Raw genomic sequence first — 13,296 nt, 5'->3', positions numbered from 1 at the left:
ATGTTGACCACTGCAGAGGTTCTGCGTACGGTCTCCAGAGGGGAGTGGTTTACCTCCATAGACCTGGAGGATGCCTACTTTCACGTTCCTGTGGCGCCACACCATCGGCAGTTTCTGCGATTCGCCTTTCAGGGGCGTCATTTCCAGTTCAGGGTGCTCCCGTTTGGTCTCTCCCTCTCCCCACGGGTGTTCACCAGGTGTGTGACGGGAGCCCTCTTGCACCTACAGTCGCGGGGCATGAAGATCTTGCCGTATCTGGATGACTGGCTCGTCTGTGCGCCGTCCCAGTCTCAGGTGGCCCTCGACACGACGTGTCTTCTTTCCCATGTGGCCCGTTTGGGCCTCAGGGTGAATTTTACAAAGAGTGGCCTGGTCCCATCACAGAGCACAGTTTTTCTTGGGGTGACCCTCGATGCGGTCACCATGATGGCCTGCCCGTCGCCACGGCGGGTGGACGACATCCTCTGCCACCTCCTCCCGTTTCGGGAAGGCAGGCGGTTCCACAACGTGGAGTTCTTACGCGTCCTGGGGAAACTGACAGCTGCGGCTGCTGTGGTCCCCTTAGGATTGCTGTCGCTGCGTCCCCTCCAGAGGTGGTTGCACAGCTTTCACCTGGACGCCAAGAGACACCAGCACAGGAGACTTGCGGTGTCCCACCGTTGCCTTCTTGCCCTGGCCCCGTGGAGGAAGCGTTCGTTTCTCCTCCAGAGCATGCCCATGGGCTCCATTGCATCCCGTCGCGAGGCAGTCATGACGGACGCCTCCCTCTTGGGGTGGGGCGCCGTGTCGCAGAACCGGACGGCTCAGGGGCTGTGGCCGGCGCGGGACCGCTCACAGCACATCAACGCACTAGAGCTGCGGGCTGTGCACAGGGCGTTGGAGGCTTTCCTCCCTTTCTTGAGGGGCCGACATGTACTCGTGCGGTCGGACAATGTTTCGGCCGTCTCCCACATAAACCACCAAGGTGGCACCAGGTCTGCACTGCTGCTGCAGGCATCCCGGGTCCTCCTGCTGTGGGCAGCACCACGCTTAGCCAGCCTAAGGGCAATGTATTTGCCCGGGGAACGCAACCAGACGGCGGACTTGCTCTCCCGTTGCAAGCCTCCGCCGGGGGAGTGGCAGCTCCATCCGGAGGTGGTGCTCAGTATCTGGACCACCTTCGGCAGAGCAAACGTGGACCTCTTTGCCTCAGAAGAGTCGACCCATTGCCCCCTCTGGTTCTCCCTGACAGAGGAGAGCAGTCCCCTGGGACAGGATGCTCTGGCCCACGACTGGCCAGAGGTTCTCCTCTATGCTTTCCCGCCGATCCCTCTGATAGTCCCTACGCTACAGAGGGTCCTCCAGCAGGGCCACAGGCTGCTGTTGGTAGCCCCCTTTTGGCCAGGGAGGACGTGGTTTCCACTGCTGCACAGGCTCTGCAGCGGTTCCCCGTGGCGCCTCCCCGACAGGAGGGATCTCCTGTCTCAGTGGCAGGGTCAGATCTGGCATCCCGACCCGTCCCGCCTGCAGCTGTGAGTCTGGCCACTGCAGGGCCCGACCCGCTGCTGACTGAGTGCTCTGGCGAGGTCTGCCATACCATCCTAAACGCGAGGGTGCCTTCTACCCGGGCGCTTTATGAACAGAGGTGGCGGCTGTTCACTACATGGTGCTTGGACAGGGGTGAGGACCTTGTGCACTGTCCTGTCCATAGGATTCTGGAGTTCCTCAAGTCACTCCTGGAGGACGGCCGGTCCCCCGCTACCCTGAGGGTGTATGTGGCGGCCATTTCCTCTCGGCATGCTCGAGTGGATAACGGCACGGTGGGGAGCCACAGGTTGGTGTCCCTTTTCCTGAAAGGTGCGCGGCGGCTGCGCCCCCCACGAGTGCGGCGCACCCCGCCATGGGATCTGCACCTGGTGCTCGGCGCCCTGTGCTCGCCTCCCTTTGAACCCCTTGCTCAGGCAGGGCTGAGGTGGGTCTCCGCTAAGACCGCCTTTCTACTCGCTATCGCATCAGCGAAGCGCGTCAGGGAGCTGCATGCTCTGTCGGTGAGCGACTCCTGCATGAGGTGGAACTCGGATGGCTCAGTGGTTTCCCTATGGCCAAACTCCGCTTTTCTCCCGAAGGTGCTGTCTTCATCAAACCTCAACAGACCTATCCACCTGGCACAGTTTGTTCCCCCGGAGGGGGAGGACAGGTTACGCCTACTGTGCCCTGTGCGGGCTCTGAGAGCCTACGTGGCCGCGACTGCCGGTATCAGGCAGTCGGACCAGCTCTTCCTCTGCTATGGTGGCCCTCGGAGAGGCTGTGCGCTCTCTAAACAGCGACTGTCCCACTGGGTGGTGGACCCCATCACCCAGGCATATAAGGGAAGTGGGCACCCCCAGCCAGCTGGGGTGAGCTGCCACTCCACCAGAGCTGTCTCGACATCATGGGCAGCCCTACGGGGCGTTCCCCTGGAAGACATATGTGAGGCAGCGTCATGGGCGTCACCGAGTACCTTCTCCAGGTTCTATCGAGTAAATGTTTCCACTCCCCACCCGTTGGCTGTGGTCCTGCTGCCCGACTCTGCTACTTCCTCTCAGTAAAGTGAGTAGGTGCTGGATTCCTCGTGACTTTTCTGGTATTAGTCATCCAGTGCTTGAAAGCACCGCCTCTGGCGGTCAGTAAGGATGAAATAGAACGAAAGTTACGTATGTAACTACGGTTCTATGAATCATGGATGACCGCCAGAGCGTTCTGTCACTCAGAATCCTCGTATACTCGCGAGAAGATTCTGTAGGTACCCACCTGCTGATGTTGCCGGAAGATATAGGCTCTCCGGGGTCAGCAGGGGGTCACGAGTGACGTTGTTGGTATAAACACTCGACCTGGGCATGCGCGACATGTATCATTCAGTGCTTGAAAGCACCGCCTCTGGCGGTCATCCAGGATTCATAGAACCGTTGTTACATAAGTAACTTAATTAAACATTCTCTTCATGTGGGCTGCACGGTGGTGTGGTGGTTAGCACCGTTGCCTTCACAGCAAGAAGGTTCCAGGTTCAACTCCCAGCTGGGGCCTTTCCGTGTGGAGTTTGCATGTTCTCCCTGTGCATGTGTGGGTTCACTCCAGCTTCCTCCCACAGTCCAAAAACATGCATGTTAGCTTAATTGGTGTCTCTAAAATTGTCCTTAGGTGTGATTGTGTATGTTTTTTTGTCTCTGTGTGGCCCTGTGATGGACTGGCGGCCTGTCCAGGGTGTACCCTGCCTCTTGCCCGTTTACCACTGGGATAGGCTCCAGCCCCCCCGTGACCCAAGCGGTATAGAAAATGGATGGATACTCTTCCTGTTTGGTTTCCAGTTGTATTTTAGGAGAACAAGAACTTATCAGAGCTCCACAGTTCATTCATGACTGTAAAGAGGAGCAGAGTCATTGCTCCTTGAGTCACCTTGTTACCTCCTGACCTGTTCATGCTGAAAATAATTAAAAAATAAAGTTTTCTAAACAATAAAATCTTAAATCTGTAATTCGTTAACTGACCACCTTCATCATATTTAGAAAACAGAACCAAACGTAGAATCTGAAGCATCAACACATTCAGTAAAAGTTGTTCCAGAGCCATGTTTCCCAGCGTGTTCCATCAGATTCCTCTTAATGACACTTTTTAATGGTTTGGGAACTGAGGATACTGATTGTTGCAGTTTTTCAGAGGACACAGGTGTGGACTGCAGGCAGGCCAGTCAAACACACACACTCTGTGTGTATGAAGCCACGCTGTTGGAAGTCCTGCAGAATGAGGTCTGACATCGTCCTGCTGAAATAACCATGGACCTCCCGGGAAACGACGTCACCTTGATGGTAGCATCTGTCTCTCCAAAACTCCAACATCCCCCTCAGTAAACTGTGTGTACCTCAGTACTTACTGTATACTTCCTCGATGTGGATATGATCAGACTGAGAGTCGCTGATGGTGACCTGCTCATCAAACCTGCTCTCTCCGAGCACGAGAACCTCCTAAACAGAAACCAGACAATCACATGGATGGAGACATCACTTGAGAGTGTGCACGCACACTTGACCTCAGTTTTAACTACTCACTCAACATGAAAATGAATTGTAACTGGGCGCCACTTATTAAACAATCTATGTGACGAATAGGAAATTTGTTTAGTGGATACAATATATGCCAAATTTAGCAGCAGACCTTCATATATTATAGAATGTATTTCAGTTTTACAAAGTGTATATTTTCTTCTTACTAGTTGGTTTCACTTTAATTTAAAGGATATTTGAATGCAGCCTGGTATGTCATAACTGATAGCCGTTAGCTTTGTTAAAAAGTTGCAGTCACATCACTGTAGGGGTTTTAACTTATCAGATACACACGCCTCACTGCACCCAACTACGTAATAAACATTTGATAATTTAACTATTATATGCGGATGAGTCCACTTCAAAGTTCGTTAACAGCGTTTGCTAACTTTCTTGTTCACTCGGAAATCTGACCGAGCAGCGGATTCCACTGAAAAAAACACAGAATTTAAAGCTGCAGTCTGCAACTCTTTTTTTCAAGCATAATGCCTGGAACTGTCCGAGGATTCTGAAAGTAGTACATTAAATACCCCAATACAAAAAAAAAAATGAGTTCTCTTGGTCCCTCCAAACCCAGCAGGTTTGTTTACAAAATTGCAGACCGGACCGGTAAAAGGTAACCAATCAGGTTTACGAGCTGGGCTCTGCTGCCTGTCAATCACCGATTGTGCACGCGCGATACAAGGTAGGCTGTCCCCACGCTTATTTATCTGGACTATTGAACTTCATTACGGGCTATAGTCTACTTACTGTATCTTCCATGATCCCAAATGACAGGTGAGTTGATGAATGAGGAGTCGTATACGCGCATCTGGTGTGCACGTAGACGTGCACGAGTTCTCGTGTGTTTTGATGGGGCGGGACAGGAAGTTGAATAACATTTTATTTTTCGGTTAAAAAATAAGCATTTCTTGCATTTTGCGACTACGGAGGTCACCGTTTTCAACTTCAAGCGTTCTGATAGATCATGTAAACTCTTAAAATGGCAAAAATTACGACTTTACGTATGACAACAACAAATCCTGCAGACTGCAGCTTTAAAGAGGTATGCAGGAGCTCCTAACCACAGCTGGGTTTCAGTTGTATGGGGGAAATTTTGGGTCAAAAAAATTAATATAAATATGAACGAATTTATAAATGTATATATAATTAATAAAAATATAAAAATGTGATTGAGATATATGAGGAAAAATTAATATAAATATGAACGAATTTATAATATATATAATTAATATAAATATAAAAATGTGACACACAAATAAATGTATATATGTATATAAATATACATGCATTTGTAAATATATTTTCGAGATTTTAAAATAAATATGCTTGACTTTGTGTGTGCAGTCTGGCAGTCTGCATTTGTGGATCCATTTTTTTGCTCTTGTGTCCATGGCGTAATTTTGACACACTCCTACTGTGCTGCAAGATAAACAAACACATGCATGCCGATTTGAATGTGAACAGCGGCACAGCCCTCTATTCACGGAGCATCCACCAGATGGCAGTGTGCAAGGCACAGGGCAATGGCAGTATGGGGGAAATTTTGGGTAAAAAAAATTAATATAAATATGAATGAATTTATAAATGTATATAAAATTAATATAAATATAAAAATGTGATCGAGATATATGTGAGTAAAAATGAATATAAATATGAACAAATTTATAAATGTATATATAATTAATATAAATATAAAAATGTGACACAAATAAATGTACATATGTATGTAAATGTACATACATTTGTAAATATATTTTCGAGATTTTAAAATAAATATGCTTGACTTTGTGTGTGCAGTCTGGCAGTCTGCATTTGTGGATCCATTTTTTTGCTCTCATGTCCATGGCGTAATTTTGACACACTCCTACTGTGCTGCAAGATAAAAAAAACAAATGCATGCCGATTTGAATGTAATGTAATGTATACTATAACCGGCGATTTTTTTTCTCATGCTTTGAAACCTGCAGCTTATAACATAGTGCAGCGGAATGTTCATTGTGTTATATTTGTTATCTAAATGTTCAGAACATATGATCAATGATGCTAGTCATAGCAGCTCCGCTAGCATCAATAGCTATTCTGTCGGAATGCTTTCTCCCACTGACCTAGAACCTGAATCGGAATCTATCAAAGATTCTCTAGGTTCTATCTACTCTGATTCTATCTACGTCAATGTTAGCTCCAGACCAGTATTAATGAAGAATACCCTGGACTAATAAGTTTAATACATTTTACCTTTACAATATTTGATAATAAATGTGTGTTGGAAGGTAGAAAAACTACTTTAAATACAACTATTCTGAAAATCCATCTTTTAAGAGGCGTTTTTTCTACAGTGAAATGTAGCTGTGTTCTCTGAAGTTGGGTTTTAGGAATGCTTGTTTTTTTTGTTTTTTCAAATAAGTAAAACAAAAAACAAAGCAGGCAGCACTGTGGGGCTCACGTTCTTTAATTTCTCCAGTGCTTTTAATACAATTCCGCCTGCACTGGCACAGCTGTGTGGATGAGGTGTGTTTTCAACACAACACCGGTTCTCTCCTCTAATCTCGTTGCTACATTGAACGCTGTGTACTCCGGCTTAGTCCATTCCTGTTGATGAGAAAGCATTGTAGCATCTGCTGCTAACTTACAGCTACACTGCTAAAATATTTCAATGGGAAGTGTAACCAGGGCTGCACGGTGGTGTGGTGGTTAGCACCGTCGCCTCACAGCAAGAAGGTTCCAGGTTCAACATCCAGCTGGGGCCTTTCTGTGTGGAGTTTGCATGTTCTCCCCGTGTATGCGTGGGTTCTCTCCGGGTACTCCGGCTTCCTCCCACTGTCCAAAAAATCATGCATGTTAGGTTGATTGGCATCTCTAAATTGTCCTTAGGAGTGAGTGTGAGCGTGCATGGTTATTTGTCTCGTATGTCTCTATGTGGCCCTGCGATGGACTGGTGGCCTGTCCAGGGTGTACCCCGCCTCTCGCCCATTGACTGCTGGGATAGGCTCCAGCCCACCCGCGACCCGATCGACGGATTCAGCGGTATAGATAATGGATGGATGGATGGAAGTGTAACCAGCGCCGACTTGCTACTTTTGGATGCCTTAGCGCGTCAGGCTCTTGAGGAGAACATGTAGATATCCTTCTGAAGACAGATGAATGGCTGACATCGCGATTAAGATTGCCAAGAACTGTGCTGCTGCAAATATGCAGCTTGCTAGAGCCACAACTCCAGAGAAACACGCCGATCAAACCCAATTCCACCAAACGTCCAGGGGCCTCATGTACAAAGCGTGCGTACGCACAAAATAGTGGCGTACGCACCTTTTCACATCAACAATCAGATGTATCAAGAGTGAAATGACCGTGGAAATGTGCGGTGCCTCACGCCAACTTCAGGGCTGGCGTACGCACTTTTCTACAGCTGTTGATTCTCTTTTAAATAAATGTGAAAACAATTAGTCCTCAGACAGTGATGTGCACATTTGAGATACACATGAACAATTAATACTGATAAACAATTAACACACCCATGTGTCTGCAATTACACGAGCGGATATAAAAGCATGCGCAAAGCATACCATTAAAAACAATGGCTGCGCGCCTGCGCAATCGTGCACTGCTCGCACATTCTCAGCGCACATGAAAACCTATGCGGCGCATAAAATAAAATTCACCATAAACGTATTAATTAATATCTAATACTAGACCTAATCTAATCTAATTAATTAGACCAATCTCTGCAGGGGGCAGAGAGAGGGGGAAGACATGCAGCAAAGGGCCGTCCGGTGCAGGACTCAAACCGGGGCCCGCTGCAGCGAGGACTGTGATCTCTGTACATGGGGCGGCTGCTTAACCCACTACGCCACCGACCGCCCCTACAAGAGTTCTTTATTAATGAAACACATCTTTATTGAAACTGATTGTAGAATAACTAAACATTCAGAGAAACACTCAAACACGTTAAATTCAAAGTTTTAAAATGAATGGATAAAAAGACAAACAGGACAATATGAATGAAATGTATATATTTTAAATTTTATTGGAGAATAACTTTAAATATTAAGAGACAGACAAAAACATGGCAAAGACATGCAGTAAAGGGCCGTCCGGTGCAGGACTCAAACCGGGGCCCGCTGCAGCGAGGACTGTGATCTCTGAACATGGGGCGGCTGCTTAACCCACTACGCCACCGACCGCCCCAACAAGAGTTCTTTATTAATGAAACACATCTTTATTGAAACTGATTGTAGAATAACTAAACATTCAGAGAAACACTCAAACACGTTAAATACAAAGTTTTAAAATGAATGGATAAAAAGACAAACAGGACAATATGAATGAAATATATATATTTTAAATTTTATTGGAGAATAACTTTAAATATTAAGAGACAGACAAAAACATGGCAATAAACAAGTTTTAAAATGAGAAGCACAGTAGAAATAAAATATATTCAAGATCTTTATTTTGAAATATATGAAAATACTTTTGAAAAGACATATGTAGATCAATATAACTCTGATTGAAACGTTCTTAGTATTGTTCTGTTGCTTTTCTCTTTTACCAGGTCCTTGTAGTTGTTGCTGTTTCTCTTGTTGCAGTGGACTGTTTGTTCTCTGCTGTATTGTTCCATTTCCCTGTTAGTTATTCAGCTTTTTCCTGGGGAACAGGCTCCTCTGCTGTGATGCCTCTGCTGGTCGACGGCAGGTTCTCCAGACCGACGCTCACTTCTGCCTTTTTACCTGTGGTCTTGCTTTTAACTATTGTTACATCAATTAATTGTTGGGATATTTTAAGAATGTTGGAATTGAGTTCCTCAATATTATGTGCAAATTGTTCCCCGTCTCGTATTGCGCATCGATCAGTTCTTGAGCTTTTTGCACGCCGTTTCCTGCAGTTAGGGTTAGGGTTAGTCTCCAGTTTATCACTTGTTGTGGGAGCAGATTTGTTCTCAGTTTCATCAAGCGGTTCAGTGGGGTGATCTAATTTTTCTATTTGCTTCATTTTTTTTTCCTGGGGAACAGGCTCCTCTGCTGTGATGCCTCTGCTGGTCGACGGCAAGTTCTCCAGACCTCCTCGTTCGTCTCCTTCATGTCTGAAGAAATTTGAGAATCTTTTCTTCGTAGACTGAAGCAACAGCCTGACCTCGTTTTGTGGAAACGTTTGATTTTTGTTGTCTTTCACGGGTTGTTGTGAGGTTCCCTTTAAATGTGCGACGTCATCCCCAGATTGAGGCTTCTCCTCCAGTTTGACATCAACATTAGAAACTTCAGCAACACCCACTTCTGCCTTTGTACCTGTGGTCTTGTTTTTACCTATTGTTAGATCTTTCGCTTCATTTAATTGTTGGGATATTTTAAGAAAGTTGGAATAGAGTTCCGCGCATCGATCAGCACCTAAGCTTTTTGTACACCGTTTCCTGCAGTTAGGGTTAGGCTCCAGTTTATCACTTGTTGTGGGAGAAGATTTGTTCTCCGTTTCATCAAGCGGTTCAGTGGGGTGATCTAATTTTGAATCACAATCAGCAAACCTAATTGTTTTTTTATTATGAATTAAAGGATTTACTTCAGAAACTCGCAGTTCAGTCTTAATGTTCTTCTGGCTGGTGTTAGGTTTGGACAAAGATTCATCCTCCCCGAATTCTTCTATGAATTTATCCAATGATGAATCACCCTCCATGAAATTGTCAATAAGACTTTGAAGATCTGCTTTCAGAGTTTCAAGCTGTTCTGTCCTGTCAATAATCCTATCTGAATTAACCAGTTGGGAATTGAAAACAGCGGATTCAGCTGAACACTGTGCTGTCAGAGAGTGACGTTGTGGCACATAGCAACAAATTTGTCCCTCGTCATTCAAAAAATAAATGCCATTTTCCTGATCCTGTGTGTTGTCGTTGGTCTGTGTAAGACGCTGTTCCTCTTGGCGGGATGTGGGTTTTTCTGTCCTGTCAATAATCCTATCTGAATTAACCAGTTGGGAATTGAAATCAGTGGATTCAGCTGAACACTGTGCTGTCAGAGAGTGACGTTGTGGCACATAGCAACAAATTTGTCCCTCGTCATTCAAAAAATAAATGCCATTTTCCTGATCCTGTGTGTTGTCGTTGGTCTGTGTAAGACGCTGTTCCTCTTGGCGGGATGTGGGTTTTTCTGTCCTGTCAATAATCCTATCTGAATTAACCAGTTGGGAATTGAAATCAGTGGATTCAGCTGAACACTGTGCTGTCAGAGAGTGACGTTGGGGCACATAGCAACAAATTTGTCCCTCGTCATTCAAAAAATAAATGCCATTTTCCTGATCCTGTGTGTTGTCGTTGGTCTGTGTAAGACGCTGTTCCTCTTGGCGGGATGTGGGTTTTTCACTGCAAAACTCTTCAAACATCTTAGCTGTGTTATTCACTTCAGCTATTTTGTTCTTGTAATTTATTTTCAAGGTGTTATTGTATCTGATGGCGTTCCATATTTTTCTTCTTAAATTTTCTATATCTCGTTCTGCATTTTCAGACATAAAATCCGACTTTTTAAGTTGATTCTCTGGTTGGTCCAATGTTTGCCCCTGTCCAAGTGAGTTTTCATCACGACAGTGAGACATCTGAGCTTTCAGCAGGTCAATAGAATTCTCCGCTTCCTTCGTCTTAATTTTAAGGTCCCACTCTTCTTCTTTCAAAATCATGAATTCTTCATAGAGGGTCTGTCTTGATTCCATCCGAACCAGGTGTTCAAAATCTTCGTTGTCAGAACTATGTACAGCCTCCATCTTGTCTTCCATCGCGTCACAATTTCAAGTGTGAAATTTTTGAAAATCCTCGGCGATACTTATAAACTCTGTTATGATGTCATCGATGACATCAGTGGGACCTCAGAGATGACATCACATGCTCCTTGACGTCATATGACATCATCAGTCATCAAAGGGCGTGTGTTAGTTTAGGGCGGAGCTTAAATTTCCCGCCTCTAAAGTCATTCGAAACTTGCTCTAAGCTTTGTGACGTACTTCCGACTCCAAATAATACTGCTCGGCCATTTCCGGTCTATTTGTTTACTTCGAACCGAAGTAGCTAGCTAGATACTGAGGTAAAATTTGACGATGAATAAGAAAATGCGTTTTCAAAAACAAGGAAAAAAATACACAGAACATTGTTGTGTTCCGCTTTGTTCGGCTTCTTCAAAATGTAATGGCATATTAAGTTTCCACGGTTTTCCAACCCATCCCGACCGTAGAAGACAGTGGCTGGTTAACATACGCCGGGACAGTTTCACCATCACCTCTCACTCAAAGGTATGCAGCAGACACTTTGCTGCCTTTCAGCTGATAGAGCCAACGAGCCTTGATGGCCGACGAAGGCTTGTTAGAGGGGCTGTACCCAAGCTTTTTGAGTGGAATGGCTATGTAGTCGAAATATCACGCCGTAGTGTGTGGGAAAGAACCGAGCGGCCCATTGATCAAGTCCCTCCTGAGGAGCAAGAAGAGCACGGATCACGACTACTGCTCCCTCCCTGAACCGTCTGCACTGGACATGTCTGCATCAGTTACGGAAGACATGTCCAAAGAAATAGAGGATCTGAGAAGGGAGATACGGGAGTTACGTGTCCACCGAGAGTTTGGTTTACAGCGGTTTGCTGGCTCCGACGCGGACATCCGATTCTATACCAGGTAAAGTTAGATCTAAGTAGTGCTATTCAGCTAACTAACTGTCTGACTTTGACCAAAGTTTAAAAAGTTGCCTGACGTTACAGTAAAAATACAGCACAAATAGCGTCTTGATCAGTTTATCTGAATGTTAACTAGCATACGAGATGAGACGTTGGCTTAGTTGTTACAGCTAACATTATTTTGGTGACCGTGTATGGTAGCAAATACAATGTTAATGTATGACTGACATGATGTACGTGTCTTTTGTGAATAGATTTCCAAGCTATGACCACCTGATGGCGTTTTGGGGTTTGATTGAGCCTTCCATTTACAAAATGGTTCGGGTCTTAAGAGCCAAATCGGCTGCCAGGCGAAACGAAGAAGCGGCCACACCTGCACGACCATCAACGGTAGGTTATGGTTTGAGAGTGCTTTGTAGTAACAGAGCCAGGGGTGGGATGCCATTGCATTTACAGAAGGCTACACTAAAGTACTCAGCCCCCTTTAAATACACCAGTGCACTACATCAACTCACCGTTTCCCCCATGGTAAATACACACATAACCATTATAAAACATGTTGTCAAACAATAGCACAGCCTTACTAGTTTATAACTTAAAGGAGTAACCTTTTTTTTTACCTTCCAGAGACAGCTGCTCAAGCCTATCCACGAGTTCTTTCTTTTCCTCGTCTTCCTGTCTGTTGGTTTAAAGGAGAGGGAGCTGGCGCATCGGTTCAACGTACATCAGTCCACAGTGAGCCGCATTATTGCAACATGGACAAGTTTTCTTGCCACTGCACTGGGGTCTCAATGCATCTGGCTCACACCTGCAGAAGTGCACTGAGGAATTCAGAGATTTCTCAGACACCCAGGTCATCTTGGACTGCACTGAGCTCAAGTGTCAGACACCATCCTCACCACTCCTGCAAAGTGAGATGTACTCCACCTACAAATCTCACTGCACCATGAAAGGCCTGATTGGCATAGCCCCACATGGTGCAGTCACATTTGTCTCCTCACTTTACGCTGGGTCAGTGAGTGACAAAGAGCTGTTCAAACAGTCAGGGTTGGCCAAGTTGCTCACGGAAGAAATGGCAGTGATGGTTGACAAGGGCTTCCTCATTAGTGGTTGTGTAAAGTGCAAAATATACTGCCCACCATTTTTGTCAAAGCAAAATCAGATGCCTGCATACCAGGTTACTGAAACTCAATCAATAGCACGACTCAGAGTACATGTGGAACGAGTCATTAAGGGAATTAAACAAAACAAATTGTTTGATGGCGTCATCCCCCTTTCCCATGCAGGAAACATTAGCCAAACGTTTACAGTGGCATGCCTGCTGTCAAACTACCAAAATAGGGCATTAGTTAAGGCATGGGTTAAGTAAAGCATAGATTCAACACCAGGTTCTTGTCATTTCATTTAGTGAATTTTGTTTAATCCAGTGGCAGATCATTTTGTTAAACATTCTGTAAATCTTATGTACACAAACATCAATGTAAGCAAACTGTTGAATGAAATGAACATTTTAACATATTGTACATATAACATATTGAACTATTGTAACATATTGGCTGAAAAAAAAAAAGAAGAACTGTAATAAAATATTTTCTAACATA

General features: G+C 45.3%; 1 long non-coding RNA gene across 1 annotated transcript; it reads left to right on the top strand.

Annotated features, from left to right (window-relative positions):
• The first annotated feature begins 11,062 nt into the window (after positions 1–11,062).
• LOC142372614 (uncharacterized) lies at positions 11,063–13,296 on the top strand. The gene is made up of 3 exons (XR_012768283.1): positions 11,063–11,696; positions 11,950–12,085; positions 12,323–13,296. It is a non-coding gene; the product is annotated as an uncharacterized LOC142372614 (long non-coding RNA).

Source organism: Odontesthes bonariensis, chromosome 22, assembly GCF_027942865.1.
Source record: "Odontesthes bonariensis isolate fOdoBon6 chromosome 22, fOdoBon6.hap1, whole genome shotgun sequence".
NCBI classification, from domain to species: Eukaryota; Metazoa; Chordata; class Actinopteri; order Atheriniformes; family Atherinopsidae; genus Odontesthes; species Odontesthes bonariensis.
This window is presented reverse-complemented; position numbering and strand designations above follow the sequence as displayed.